Genomic DNA, 15,220 nt, shown 5'->3' with positions numbered 1-15,220 from the left:
TTAATTTCATTAAAAAATAAAAAAAACTGTGTAAATATTTGTTAAAGAGGACCAATTAATATGATTCCAGTATTCAAACTACATTAATTGACTATTTGCGTTGATTAATAATAATTGCTCCAAATACTAAAAAACTGAATTATGTATATGTATTAGACAGTGTGGTAAAAAACTAACACCTTAAAAATGATATTTCACTTTTTGACAAATGCTTATTTATAACAACAGAGACGTTCATTTTCATAACTTATAATTATATTGATTTCTGATTCAAATCCACATTTATTTAGAATAATTTATTAACGAACACAATTAAGTATGTAATTAATTAATATTTGGGCGGAAATACTGGTGGTACCGTATGATCGAAAAAAAATGGCGTCCAGTTAGCTTGGAAATGACGAATCGATGACATTTACCATATAATTTTACATATAAAATGACAGCGATCTTCATTTCATTGCCATCGCTGACGCCGTTTTTATTCGATCATACGTTATATTTAATTAATGGTATACTCTTTTATAAAGATTTAAATAGTTTTCTTTTTGCTTTAAATGGGCTAGTAATATTATCGTTTTAATAAAAATTATACATTTTGTACATTTGTTGTTTTAAAAACAATCTAAAATGTCAATATTCCATGGGTATATTGATAAATGAGGTTCAAATTATAAGAAAATGCATTTTCTACGAAAACTTGAAGGGATAGGTAAAAAGTGGTATATTACAATTTGATAGACAATTAAATTGTGCATCTGATTCTCATAAAATATAGAGGGTGTTCCATTTAAATTAAACAAGTTATTGCCGTTTAAAGCTAGTAATTATTTAAAATAAATTTTTAGACCACTCTATATAAGGTAGTATAATTTTTTATTAATGCAACACAATAACTGATCAATAAATAAACTTCAGTAAATATTTAGTATTAAAAACTTTGGTACCCTCGGGGAAATGAAGCCTTAAAATTTATACTGCAATTTCACAAAATTGAAAATATTTCAAAAACGGTAAGGTTTAAGTGTAATAAACCTTAATCAAATTTACCTTTATTTTAATCGAAGAAACTAAAATGCAATAATATACAGGGTGTTCCATTTAAAAATACAACTTTGATATTTTTTATTTATTTGGGACCTCTGTATCTTGTAAAAGTATTTTTAAATTGTAGCTCTAATAGTCCTTCAACGAACCCAAAACTTACAATTTGTAAAAATCTAATTGTTTAGCTACAATACTCCGTGTCGTATGTGGTGAACAACCCTGTATAGCATTTATTTCAGTAGCATACCTAAGTGAAGATTGTGTTTGACTCACCCTGTATTTTTGTTTATCCTGTTTTAAAATATGACTTTAAAATTATTAAAAAAAACTTTTAGTTCAAAGGCATAAAGAATTTGCGATTTCTTAATTTTTAGGGACCCTTAAAGATTCATATATCAAATTTAGTCACCAAAAAATGGCGAACTTACCTAAAAAAAATATTATTAATTTTGATAGACAATGGAAAATAAATAGACACGTATTTTTTATTTTTTTCGTACGTTGAATATTGTCGGAAATATAACGTTTTGAAAAATTTGGTCATGCGTGGTGTATGATGTCACGCCACGCTCAGTATATCTACCGTATGATCGAAAAAAAACGGCGTCCAGTTGGCTTGGAAATGACGATCGATGACATTTCCCATATAATTTTACATATAAAATGACAGCGATCTTCATTTCATAGCCATCGTTGACGCCGTTTTTATTCGATCATACGGTATATATAAAAAACAAAAACTCTTGTAACTTTCGAAATAATCGAACTAGGAAAAAATTAAAAACAAGCGTCCATTTTTTTTCAGTTTACCACAATTTCTAACAAAGAAAACTTAATTTATTTTTTTTAGGTAAGTTCCCTATTAAAAACCAAAAAAATTACCTCTGTGTATCTCGCTTTAACAAAAATTATTTCAGTGAATGCAGTTTATTTGTCGTTTTTATTCACGTGATTCCATGGTTCACTCCTTGGTAACATAATTAAACTTGCCGAACCTAAAGAAAACGAAAAAGATACAATTAAAATAATATTTCAGTCTTTTACTTAAACAAGATAAATAAAACTACCTATAGCAAAAAATGCTAAAATATATTGTTTATTACCTTTATCATATAAGAGAAATGCTCCATCTTCTAGCTTAAATACCATTTTCTCCTGTATAATCATCAAAATATCTCTCCTGCAAGATAAAACATAAAATTAATTAAAATCGAGATTAAATAAAATAGTGAGATTTTAAAGATATCGATAATTTTTAGCGGTGATCGGCAGAAATTTTTGATCGCGCGTTGCCATGAAAACGCTGGCGCTTGCTGCCGACGGAAAACAAAAACAATGACACTTCGCGGAATATGGTAAAAAATCGACAAAAAAATAGTAAAAATACGGTAAATAAATAAGTATTTCGATAAACTTACCGCTTTAATAGACATAACAGAGTTTCAGGAGGATAATTTTATCAAAAAAGCTACTAAGTACGAGTATTTCTACAAAAATATCGTGAAAAAGAACAAAATAATTTTTGACAAGGCACTTACCCGGCTGATTTTTCATCACTGGCAAAATTGTTGATATTTTGCAGTATGCTGTGACTGTTTGACGACCGAAAGAAGAATGTATTGTCGTTATGTTGTTAGAACAGACAAATGTTACTGACGATTTGTAGTTATATAACGTAAATTTTAATGAAAGATTGTTTTCGAAGTTAAATATTTTTAGAATAGGCTGGAATAGGTAAGAATTATTTGTATTATTCAAATTAATAATGTTATTTAACAAATATTTTGTAGAAAATCATAGAAATATGTAAAAATGCGGTTTTTGGAGTAGTATTTAATTATTTTTTATCGAAAATAACTCACTTTTTTCAAATTTTGGATGTTTTTAGTCTAGAACTTAGCAAAGTATAGAATTATGTGGATATGTTTCGTAAAATTTATTATATTCATGTCCATGTAGTACTGGGGGATACTACAGGTGGCGTTAATGAGATTCACAAAAATGTGAATTTGTTTTCAATGACAAACTTAAGGAAGGTTAATCATTCATTTTGAATTTTATCACCCAAGTGGCATTTTATTGTTAGATTTTTAGCCTTAACAATATACCGAGTGGTGCATCGTCGTTGGAAATATAGGAAATCCCATTCAAATTTTAAAGTGTTCAAATATTGGTTCCCCTATTGATTTTACAGCAAAGTCGTAAATAGATATTTTAAAGGTTTATGTACAGGGTGGGTCAAATTCGACGCTTTTAAATGGAAACACCCTTTTCTATCAGAGATAGACAAAAACTAATATCGGTGTCTGGACCTCAATCAAAATTGGTATATGTCAAAAAGGTATATGACATAAATTATGATTTATTGACGTATTCAATTGTTTTTGGTCTCTTCCTGTTTCACCGAAATGATTACATCTTTTGATTTTTAAAGGTACCCCCGGTATATTGCTACTTTATTCGATAAAAAATGACTTCGAATAGAAAAAACAATTGATTTATTGACATATCATATGTCAGCTTGACATTGTCGCTTAAAAACAAATCCTATTTTAAATTTCAATCCAGGGTGCCATGGTGTTGTTAAAAACACTAAGTTTTAATCAAGGAGCCTTGGAAAAATAGTTTTGATCGTCTAATAGATTTCGTGTCTTGTCTAGGCCGGTTAAAAGATGTACAAATCGTATTTTTAATCATACATGTCAATTTTTTCAAATGGAACAAGGGTGACTCATTAGCATATTTGGAAAAAGCATTTTTTTATGAATATATTGATACCACACACTTGGTATTTCGAGTCAAATTGTCGTTATGAACCGCGTGTTACAATTACAATTAAACCATATGCAAAAATGTCAAAAGTTGACATATGATATATGTCATTCTATTCAGAGTGTCATTTTCCATCGAATAAAGTAGAAATATACCAAGGGTGCCCTTTAAAAATTAAAAGTTATAGTCATTTCCGGTGAAACAGGAAGTGACCAAAAACAATTGAATGCGTCAATCAATCCTAATTTATGTTATATACTAACATACTAAATCTTGTTTTTTTTATTTGAAAATATAAAAAAATTATGGGGATGAGCCACTTTTGGGACGCACCCGGTATAATGAAGACAGTACCGAGTTAAATAAATGTAGTTTTCATTTTATCCACTTTCTATCACCTTCCTTGCTTTAATGGAACAGGTTTATGTTTTCTCTAATTTACATAATAAGACATCACTTAACCAGAAATAAAATTACAACAATCATATTTTTTTTTTCTCCCTGTCGCCGATTCTATTATATCTGTGGAATAGATCCTGTTTTGATTAATATTAGGGGTTGTAAATGTTTGACTAAAATTAATAATTTATTATTAATTTCAAAAATTACGTAATTTCGATTATAAAATTTCTTCTATAACGTGTATTTTATTATTTTTATCCTTTTTGGACTCTAAGACGTTTTTTCTAAACTTTTATTTAAAAAACCTGTCCTAAATCTTAATAAAATATAAAAAAGTTTAAATACGATATATTTCTAATTTAATTATAGCTTCATTAAAATAAAAAAATTAACCGGCTATGATACGAATCAAAAACATGATGGTGAAAACCGCATATCGATATCTGTAACCGTTTCGGAGTTACGGGGTGTTTTTCAAAAATATGCATTTTTAACAAATCGCTGTAACTTTTTTGCTATGGAAAATTTTGTATTTTTATGAAAACATTTCCAAAGCACCTTTTTACGTAGAATTTAATGGTTTAAGTATACTTTTTTTAAAATTAATAATTTTATAATTAACAACGGAAAATTTGATTTTTTATAAGGGACACCCTGTATATTTTTAATTTATTGAAAATAATTTAAAATTACCTTTCCAAAAATATAACACACTTGATATTTTGCTCGATTCCTCTCCGAGATTTAGTGTATATAAAAATTCTCCCACTTTAAATAAATAGGCTTTGAACGGCACCGGCTGTAATGCAAAAAAATCTAGCTGTGAGCATCAATTAAAACGAAAATAATATTTGCTATGAGAGATGCAGAATTTTATAACAATATAAAATATATTTAACCAACATCAACACATTTAAACTATATCTAATAGCAATAAAAATAAATAGCCAACCAAGGCATGAGATTTTGCTACATTTGTTCGACATATCGACCGTCTTCTGTTATGGACAGACGGGGCAATTTTTGAACATTTCTCGCGGCATTCATTAACTCTGCAGGTGTGAAAGATACCCTCTCATAACTGCTCTATTTTTAATTCTTGTTTAAATTATACGGAAGAATAAGGAACCTTTATTCTTCCGCAAATATATCCATAGGATTAGATCCATGGGCACTAAGTCAGGCGGCCTCGACGGCCAACGGCTGGGATCTTGGTTAGATATTCAATTTATTATTCTTGAAATTGGCTGGAAAAATTTGCTGATAACTTCAGCGTTCAGAGGCGGTTCGTCGTCTTGCTGGAAAAATATGTTTTCGAGTTCCATTAAGGACATATCATCAATAAAGGGTCCAAAGCCTACTAGTTAAAAGTGACGAACTTTTAAAAATCCTGTATTTCGAAGGAGATTATAACAAAATATCAAGTGTGCTATATTTTTGGAAAGGTAATTTCAAATTCTTTTTAGTTAATTAAAAATATAGAGGGTGTCCCAAATAAAAAATCAATTTTCTTGTTGATAACTCTTAAATTATTTAATATTAAACCATTAAATTATTTTAATATTAAACCATTAAATTCTACGCATAAAGGTGCTTTGGAAATGTTTTCACAGAAATACAAAATTTTCCATAGCAAAAAAGTTACAGCGATTTGTTAAAAATGCACATTTTTGAAAAACACCCCGTAACTTCGAAACGGTAACAGATATTGATGTGCAGTTTTCACCATCATGTTTTTGATGAAAATTGAGCACCAGACACCGATATTAGTTTTCGTTTATCTCCTATAGAAAAGGGTGTTTCCATTTAAAAGCGTCGAATTTGACCCACCCTGTACAGTAAATACACATGCCAAATTTGAACAATTTTAATTTAAATATTCAGGGTAAATTAACCAAAATATGTCAGATACACTGGTCTAAGATATTTCCCGCGATATTTTTTAGGTACTACCTAAAATGGTATATTTTATTATATGCCCACTTTTTTTATGTATATAACAATAAATTATTACTAGTACTGAATATTAAAATTTTATTAAAATTATGTTGGAAAATGACGTTGACAACTTAAGGTATGTCTGTTTTTGACTGATGTTTGATTGTTACCTGTTCAGTTTTACTTTAAAAATAGATGCAGTTTTTCTCAAATTACTCAAAATCGGCTTGCCCAAAATTGCTCAAATTTGGCAAGTGTGTTTACCAAACCTAGACCTTTAAAAAATCTATTTACGACTTCGCTATAAAATCAATAGGGGAACATATTGATTTTATAATATATTGATAAATCAATAGGATATTTGGACAGTTCAAAATTTGCATGGGATTTCCTATGTTTCCAACGACGATGCACCACTGGGTATTTGGCCATATCTAATCCATAATCTTATCAAATTTTGCGATTCCCTCAGTTAGAAGTGTCTAGCCCTAGCAGTCGACTATTAAGCTTGACCAATCAGGTTGGTTAGCGTGGTTATTTGAAGGGTGTTAATTCATTTGTGTTTGTCAAAAACTCTAACGTGATTGGCCGGGTTATTAATAGTTAGGCCCTGCTAGGGCTAGACACAAGTCCCTCAATTTACTTACTGTTGAAACAATAATTTATTAAACAAAGATATACAGGGTGTCCCACGTTGAGCGGACATTAAACGTTTCTAGAGAACTAGAATATCCACCACCACATATCTAGATCCATCCAGTCTATCTAATTCAAAAATTAAATAGTTTGAATGTCATATAATATTTGCCGTAACTGTCATGGAATTGAGAGGTTTAAAAATTATCATAAATATTTTTTTTCAAATGGAAACTCACTTTTTTTATTTCACTAGTGAAAATGTTTTCAATTCGTTACTTTTTGATTATACATGTTCCTATACATAAAATAAATCGTTATTATATCTCAAATAATATCGTTATATAAATAAAGTTATTTAAGATTTAGTTTTAAAGCGTAAATCTTTCTTGATTTTATCTATAGAATGTTCAGACATCGTTTAACGTGACGTCATATATTGTCGATTGACGGACATCGATCAATGTCAAATATAAAATTTGATTCTTACTGTAAAACAAAATTCAATTTTTCTTACTGCAAAATTACCTCGAAAATTTATCCAAAATGAACAAGAGCTCATTGCCAAGCTTATAAATTATTTTTCTCGAGAAAGAGATGCTGGTAGAACACTCTTGCCCGTGAACGCCGTATATGAAGTAAGTACAATGCAAAGATATAATATTCCTATGTAAAATACAAGTTGAGGTACGTTTTTAAATAATATGGCGAGTTGCTGATGCTTTAGAAACAGGAATTTCAACAGTCCAAAGGATTGGAATTAAAGAAATTGTGGCTGTTGAAGAATTCAAGAAAAAATGAATAAATACCGAAAGAAACGGAACCTGTTCAATCAATAATATATGAACCTACCCAAAATTTTCTAAACAATATGAACCGATCTCAGACACGCCCTAAAACTCATATTTGACAAATAATGATGACGTAACGGTGAACGATGGCTAAACAGTCTCTAGCTTCCTTTCACATTAAATGCCAAACAACCAGACAATTTATTTTTTTCTCTCAAAAACCTAATTGAAAATGATCACTCTGTACAATCTGAACAATTATCTCTCTCTGTCTTTGACGAGCCTTCACTCTACTCGATATCCATGAATGAAAAGTTATTGTACGACAGAATAGTAAAATTACTAGCGATTTTTTTTTTGTTGCCGGCGCACAGTGGGCCAGGGATAGCCTTAGCGATTGAAATGGACCCAGAACCTATTTCGTCCAAATTTTTTCTTTCTTATCGCAGACTGATTAAGTATGTACCATGAACATCAGAACAACAAAATAACTTCCGCTCCAAGGTGCGAGTGTTAAAATAATTTGTTAAGTTTGTTGACGCGGCATTTCGTGTTGTTTAATTTATAGAATTTGCCTGTTGAAACTGGAGCTGTTTTTCAAAGAAATTGTGTTTTTCTTTTTAAAAATAAACATGCAAGAAGCCAGGGAAGGTAAGTTTTCATATTAATTTTATGCTGATAAAGTTACTCTGAAACACAACTATCCTAAAGAAATTCTACATTTTAAGTAACACCAAAAAAAATTGCCAAATAAAGGCTTTTTTAACTTTATTAAGCGATATGTTAAAATTTTAGCATCCTTTAGGGCCACCGTTACTACTGTGTATATAAGAAACATCTTATAATATTTTCTGAAACAAAAATCTTGCTCCCAGCTGCATTTTAGAAAATTGAGCTTAAATAATTTAGAATGAGTGACACAAAAATCGAAACACAAGTTCATTTTGAATTTATGATCAATTTTTAATGCAACAAATCTCTTTTTACATTCAATTGATCAGGACTTTTGAGTTGAAGTATTTATTTGCCTGTCACCTTGAAAACTAAGATATGTATGAAGTCTGGGATGAAATAAAATTTTGTGTAATTTTATTTTGGTGTTTTCAAGTAACAACTGAACTAAAAAGTAGCTTTTTATTTCTGGAGATGGGCTTTTAAAGAAGTCTATTAATAACAATTTTAAAAAAAAAAAAACTATTGATAAAAGAAACTTATAATAAGTCTGTGTGTGAAAGCTGTAGAAATCAAAACCAAAAACTTATAGGGTCATTGGCAAATAATTATTTTTGTCAATTTCGAAAAAAATGGCAGATTGCTAACCGAAATAAAACTAGATTTTTGGTGAGATACGCAGCATGACTGGAAACAAGTGTAACCATACCTTGCAACAAACCAAGAATTTCTAATGTTGGTCGACAGAAAAAATTTGAATTCTAAGAAAATATAAAAGAACAAAAAAACTCCGAGAATTTGAAACCAGTGAGCTTGTGTTTGCTACAGAAATCGGTTTAAGAACTTCCGGTAAGCCAGCAGCTGCAAGTTTATTGGCTCAAGTAGCAAACTCATCAAATGAGTTAGTCAAGTATTTCTGAAAATATCAAATGACCTGTAAATAATAACTAAAAACAAAAGTTTTCAAATGTTCCTTAGAGAAAGCGCTGTCCCTAATAATAGATACGAATCTTTCTAAGCGACACTATCAATTGTTACGAAATAATGCGAAAGAAAACAATTTAAATTTATATCCACCATATAATACAATAAGAAACGCCAAACAATTATGTTACCCCTCAGATATCACTGCTACAGAACACTGTTTGTGTTACTTTACAGTCATTACTAGATCACACTGTATCCAGATTATTTTTAGTACTTGAGCTTTCTTCCGATAATTTTAATCAAACTAACAACAATTTGACTTTGCTAAGTAAGTGGGGATGTGACCGCAGTTCAGGACAAAAAGAGTATAAACAAGGTTTTCAGGAGGGTGATTTTATTGATAGTAATTTATTTTTGTCCTGTTTGGTTCCCTTAGCATTGTACCTCCGAAAGATTTTAAAAACAAAAAATTTTTAGCAAAATCCACGACCTTCGTCAACTGTTTATTGCAGGCTCATAAAAATGCAATTTTAAAGAAACCATTGAAGTATCTAAAAAATGAAAAAGTAACATGTGGATAAAGAAATACAAATGTTGTTGAAACTGTGAAGTTGTAGTGGGTGAGCATTTGACTGCTTTACATAAAACATGAGTTAATAATGTCAATGATTGATGCAGATTGATTAGTGCTTTCTTTGAGATAGATGTTACATCGTCGTGCAGAATATTTATGGGGCTTTACCTCTTCACATAATATAGATGTTGAAAAGACCAATACGGGAGGATAATTTAAAAATTTGGAATGTCTACCTTACACGCGTGGATTCGTTGTCTGGAATGCCTGCTTAAGATAAGTTACCGTTTAAGTTTACAAAAATGGCGATGTGTTGAAAAGATAAAAATTGTAAGTCAAAACGAAAAGCAAAGAATTTAAAAAGAGTTTAGAAATCGTTTAGGCATAATTGTAGATGTAGTGAAACAAGGTGTTGGTACAAGTAATGACGAATATCAAATTTTCCAATTATAATATCTGCCGAAATATAGGTTTGGATCAAAATTTAATATATCGATTCTTTGTGATCCTACAAGTTATTACCAGCGATTCAGCATTAATATATTAATAGTTTTAAATCATACTTGAATTAGGCAATTTTCTTTATCCGTGGTACAAAATGACTGTCACTATACATAAAATTCTTATCCATGGGGGAGATATCATAAAATCGTCTCCTGTACCCATCGGACAATTATCGGAGGAAGCTCAAGAAGCTCGAAATAAGGAGTCGCAGCTAAAATTATTAAGTACCGTGGCCGTAGCTTTTGTGGGTTTTAAAGTAATGTTATTATTTTTTTTTTTTTTTTTTTTTTTTTTTTTCTCTTTATTCTTAATTTTTTAGACGAGGCAAATTAAAATACAACTTTTTTTTATTATTTTAGCACCTTGTTTTCCATCTTCAAGAAAAACTCTATTATATATTCCCTGATTATATACAAATCCATTTAATTAGTTATCATTGACACTCTGTATACCTTAAAGAGAAACCTTGAAAATTGTTATATTACATCTTCATTTTAAAATTAAGTGAGAATTCTTCATGCCTCTTTCATTAATAAGGAGAATCCTGTATAGGGAATTTACGGAGTACCCTGTATAGCAACAATTATAGTTTATTAAAGTCCGATGTTCGTAAAAATTGTATTTATTCATTTTTAATACATATTTAGATAAAAGTTGTTGACATACAAAAAGAAATTGAATTAGTCAAACTCCTAGTTACTTCCTGGCCCACTGTGCGGCGTATAGTAAACGCAGGTTAACGACCGTTCTTCAGAACTATTCGCATTGGAGAGTACCAAAGCGGGTCGGCATGCCAAGGCCGGCCACTTGCTACACAGTACCGCGGCCGGTAGTTCCTCAAGCCGCGACCGACGGTACTGCTCTGCTATTACATCGGTAGGGCAAAGAAAGCGTCGCTATCACTTTTTTAGCCGACCATACCAACAGGTAGGGTAGGCTATATTAAGATCGGCAAAAAAGTTTTTTAATCATCAAAATGAATTATTTGGGCTTCACAATGCATGACTTAAAATACATAATATTTGTTAGGTGGTCTGTCTGTCCGTCTGTAACATGATAACTCAAAAACCGCTAAACCGATTTTAACCAAATTTGGCACAAAAATACCGTGGCAACTTTGAGAATCATATAGGTTTGGTAAAGGGCAAGTAAGGAGGCTAAAAATTTGAAAAATCATAAACCCAAAAGTTACAGTAGCGCAAGCGGTAGCGGTTTTTCAATTTAAGATTATGATATATTTGCAATTGTATAACAAATTGCTTTTTATTAACATATTTTAGAATGGGCGGCTATACGTGCCTCCCGGCGCCACTTTAGTCAGAAGGTAGATTTAATGCGAAGTACATATTTTAACTTTTAGTACGCATTTCAACATTGAAAATGTATCTGTTATCTTAAGAGTCTAACATACTGTTTGACGAAGTAATTCAGTAGCTACGGAAGGAATGCGAGAAAAAATCTATACGTTTACGTTTATCTATAAAATTGTAAAATTTTTTTTTTTTTTTATAATTAATATATTTATTATATATAAGTTTAGCATATTATGAATTTTAACGTAGTTCGTATTGTTCGATATGTTTTATGGCGAACTCATTTCTTTCATTCTGTATAATCTGCCTATTATGAAAATTGAAGATTTTCAACGATATAATTGGCAAACCGGCATCGACGCGCATGGCCGCCTATTCATCGAACATGATTGGCGAGTACGTCACATGATTTGTTACCACGTGGTTGCCATGGCTTTTACGCCTTTCCTATTCGCTTGCTTTATCCCCAACTTCACGGTCTCTCTTCTGAAAAGAGTAGGAACATTGAATACTATTGAAATATCCAGTGGCGGTGTCATTTTTTGATCATTATTACTTTATTTCATTATTTCATACCGGTTATCCTAAACTTTATTCCTATATTTGTATATTTGATATAGTTAGTTAGGTTTTATTTGTTTTGTTGTCTGAAATGTTTTTCGTCTGTAGTTTTAATTATTAAATATCATGGATTCGTATATTTGTGTTTTAAAAACGAATAAATTTGTTAAGGATAAGACGCTACATAGTCAGACAAGAGAAGTAATAGCTAATTTATATAGGTGTGTTAATAATAACGTGGATGAAATCTCATTTGGTTTATTTCCTTGTGTCTATAATAGGGTTTGCGATGAAGAAGCTGCAGAGAGTTCGCTTAAGTTGCCGCTTAAACGCAAACTTGAGCGGATATTTCCTTATAACGGAGTTAGCGTATCATGAAAAAATTCACATCAAGATAAATAAAAATGCTGGAAACTAACCCCGATAAAATGATATCCTCTATGGAAAGAAACGACCACTTGAGACTGCTGTCGAAAAGCTCAACGACTTTTTCTAAGTGGTCAGAATTTGATAAAGGAAGATTTATCTGAAATTCAAACTTGTCCCCACAATTAGAAAGCTTGTGCAAAAATTGCAGGAAGAATCGAATTTTCCTTTGCAGGAAAGCTTTGGGGGCATATTAAAACTAAACAATTTTTTTTATTTTTTTGGCTTAAATGTTAAAATAACAGATAAATATTAATGGAGCGGCCCATTATATTGCAGAGAGAGATATAAATATATATATGCTAGAAATTCGGAAAAATATAGCCAAGTATTATCTATTTGGATGTAACATATGGGTAGACAATGACCTAACCTTTGAAAACTGCTGGAGTTATACCATATCTGTGTAATAGGTGTTACTTCAGATCTAATGATGAAATTATGTTTTGTTTGCGCTCCCAAAGTTAACTATTTTCAAGATTTTTTTTTGCTGGAAATAGTTATATCAAAAATTATGTATTATAGAAAAATATAGTTAGTACAGATATATAAATAAATATACTCAAGACTCAGTCTTGATCATCTGCTGATGGCAGACATGGTTAGCAAAACGCGTGTCCAGTGTGGTAAAATTAGTGTTTTGGTGTATTGTATTTAGTGGTTTTTGCTGTAAATGAACAAAGGTTCCAACCCTCAGCTGTAATTATTTCTTCTATTATATTAACAACACAATAATAAATGATTCAAATATTTATGATCTTTAGAATGAAAAGTTTTAGTGTTTATCTGCTAACTCAACAGTAACGATTCAAACAGCATAAAGTTTCTTGAAAAAATTATTAATCTGAGTATTATATTGGTGATAGAAGACATTATTTTCATATAACACCGTACGCCCATGTCTATTTTATGAATGAAATTGGGAGTGTTTTGTTTACAACTGAGTTCCCCTGCCGATACCCCGTACCACAGATCCGTTGGTCACAATATATAGGTGTTTTAAAAACATGTGCCATCTCTCGTGGGGACTTTACTGTAAAATAAGATTTTTTTCATATCAACATAGGGCCAATTCTGCTTTGTTTCGTAGTTGGGTGTTAAAGTCTTAATATTTTTTTCGATTTATTATACTTTTTCTTCATAGCAGTTTATGCATTTGAATGAAATTTTTGAGGGTAAAGTTACTATAAAATGCGACATATTTTAATGCTATAAAAGCGTCGCCATATTCACCAGGGACGCATAAGGGTTATCACTGAATATTTTTCTAAAAAAGCATGTACGCCACTGAATTTTTTTCTGTTAGTTATAGTGTAACCAGTTTAATGCCGATTAAAAGTTGTCTCTTGATATTTTGTCGGTTTCGGCCTTCCTCTTTGATGATAAACGCATTTCATTAATTTGCCTTGATCCAAGCCTAATAGCAAATCTTTAAAATTCTGATTGATCATGAACTAGAAAAGTTAATGAAAAATAAATAAAAAAAAAAAAAAAGATGTTAAAACTTTTTAAAATTAGGCAATACATGTTATTATTGACAAAAAATAAACATGTTGACTGAAATGATAAACTTGGGAACTTTATTTTTTTAATTAATCTTAAATTTTTCTCAAAAAATGACGATAAAAAAAAATAAAAAAAAAAAAAAAAAAAAAAAATTTATGATTTCAGTCTAATAACTATTTAGTCAAGATGTCTGATTTATGTCAATTATGATAGACATTGATAATTTGGATTCCATAGATTCTCGAGAACCATTACCCGGTAGCGATTTTACCAAGAGATCTTTTTACGCAAAAAACGTCGTAAAATGTAAGCATTTTTACTTAATAGTTTTATACAGAAAAGCGGTTACCTCTTTAGACCAGTGGGGCACAACATGTAGGTGGCGCCCTACAAGTAAGTAAGGAGTCATATTGACATCAAACTCAAATTTCCCATATCAAAACTCCCAGATACCAATTTTCATCCAAATATTGACGTTACATTAGAAATTATTTGAAAAAATCGAATAAAAAACTGAATTTACACTTATCCCCCTGATACTAGGGATTTGCAAGACAAGAAACTTTGTCTCTGACAAGAAGCTTTATTCTGTAGTCATTTTCAAGAATTAAAAAAAACTTTTTTTTTTTTTTTTTTTTTTTTTTTTTTTTTTTCTAAAAAAACTCAGCAAATCTTGAAATTTTGATTGACAAAAGGGAAACCTGCTTGAAAATCTGTTTATTGGCAATTTGCTTAAAAGTAGCGAGAGATCGTCAATGGATTTTATGCTTATGCGTAAAACTTGATGGTCAGGCATCTAATTTTCAAAAAATTCAAAAACTTTGGGCTCATTATACTACAGTAGCCAAAATCATTAGATTTACATAATTTTGTTAATTATTATTATTATCTAACATTAAAATGAGTGATTGCGATGGTTCGTTGAGCAGCAAAATCTGAGCCATTCGTAAATGAATCATTATTCCGGGACACAATATTTTAAAGCTTTAGTCAATTGAAACGAAAACGTTATTAAATAGTGTAAATGTGATTTTTTTAGTCCCGGCCAAGGCAAAATTTTCCGGGACAAACTTTCTGATTCCTGGTTAATCCCGGTTAAACTGACGGCGGGAACCCAATACCTACCACCTCACAGACACACCTGGACGGTA

General features: G+C 30.6%; 1 protein-coding gene across 1 annotated transcript in view; it reads left to right on the top strand.

Moving 5' to 3' along the window:
* Positions 1 to 15,220, top strand: part of LOC115880029 (lysosome membrane protein 2-like) — a 167,190-nt gene that overhangs the window by 136,352 nt on the left and 15,618 nt on the right. The gene's annotated exons all lie outside the window — the stretch shown is intronic.

The sequence above is a fragment of the Sitophilus oryzae genome, unplaced genomic scaffold (assembly GCF_002938485.1).
Source record: "Sitophilus oryzae breed Bouriz unplaced genomic scaffold, Soryzae_2.0 scaffold_1067_pilon_pilon, whole genome shotgun sequence".
Classification (NCBI taxonomy): Eukaryota; Metazoa; Arthropoda; class Insecta; order Coleoptera; family Curculionidae; genus Sitophilus; species Sitophilus oryzae.
This window is presented reverse-complemented; position numbering and strand designations above follow the sequence as displayed.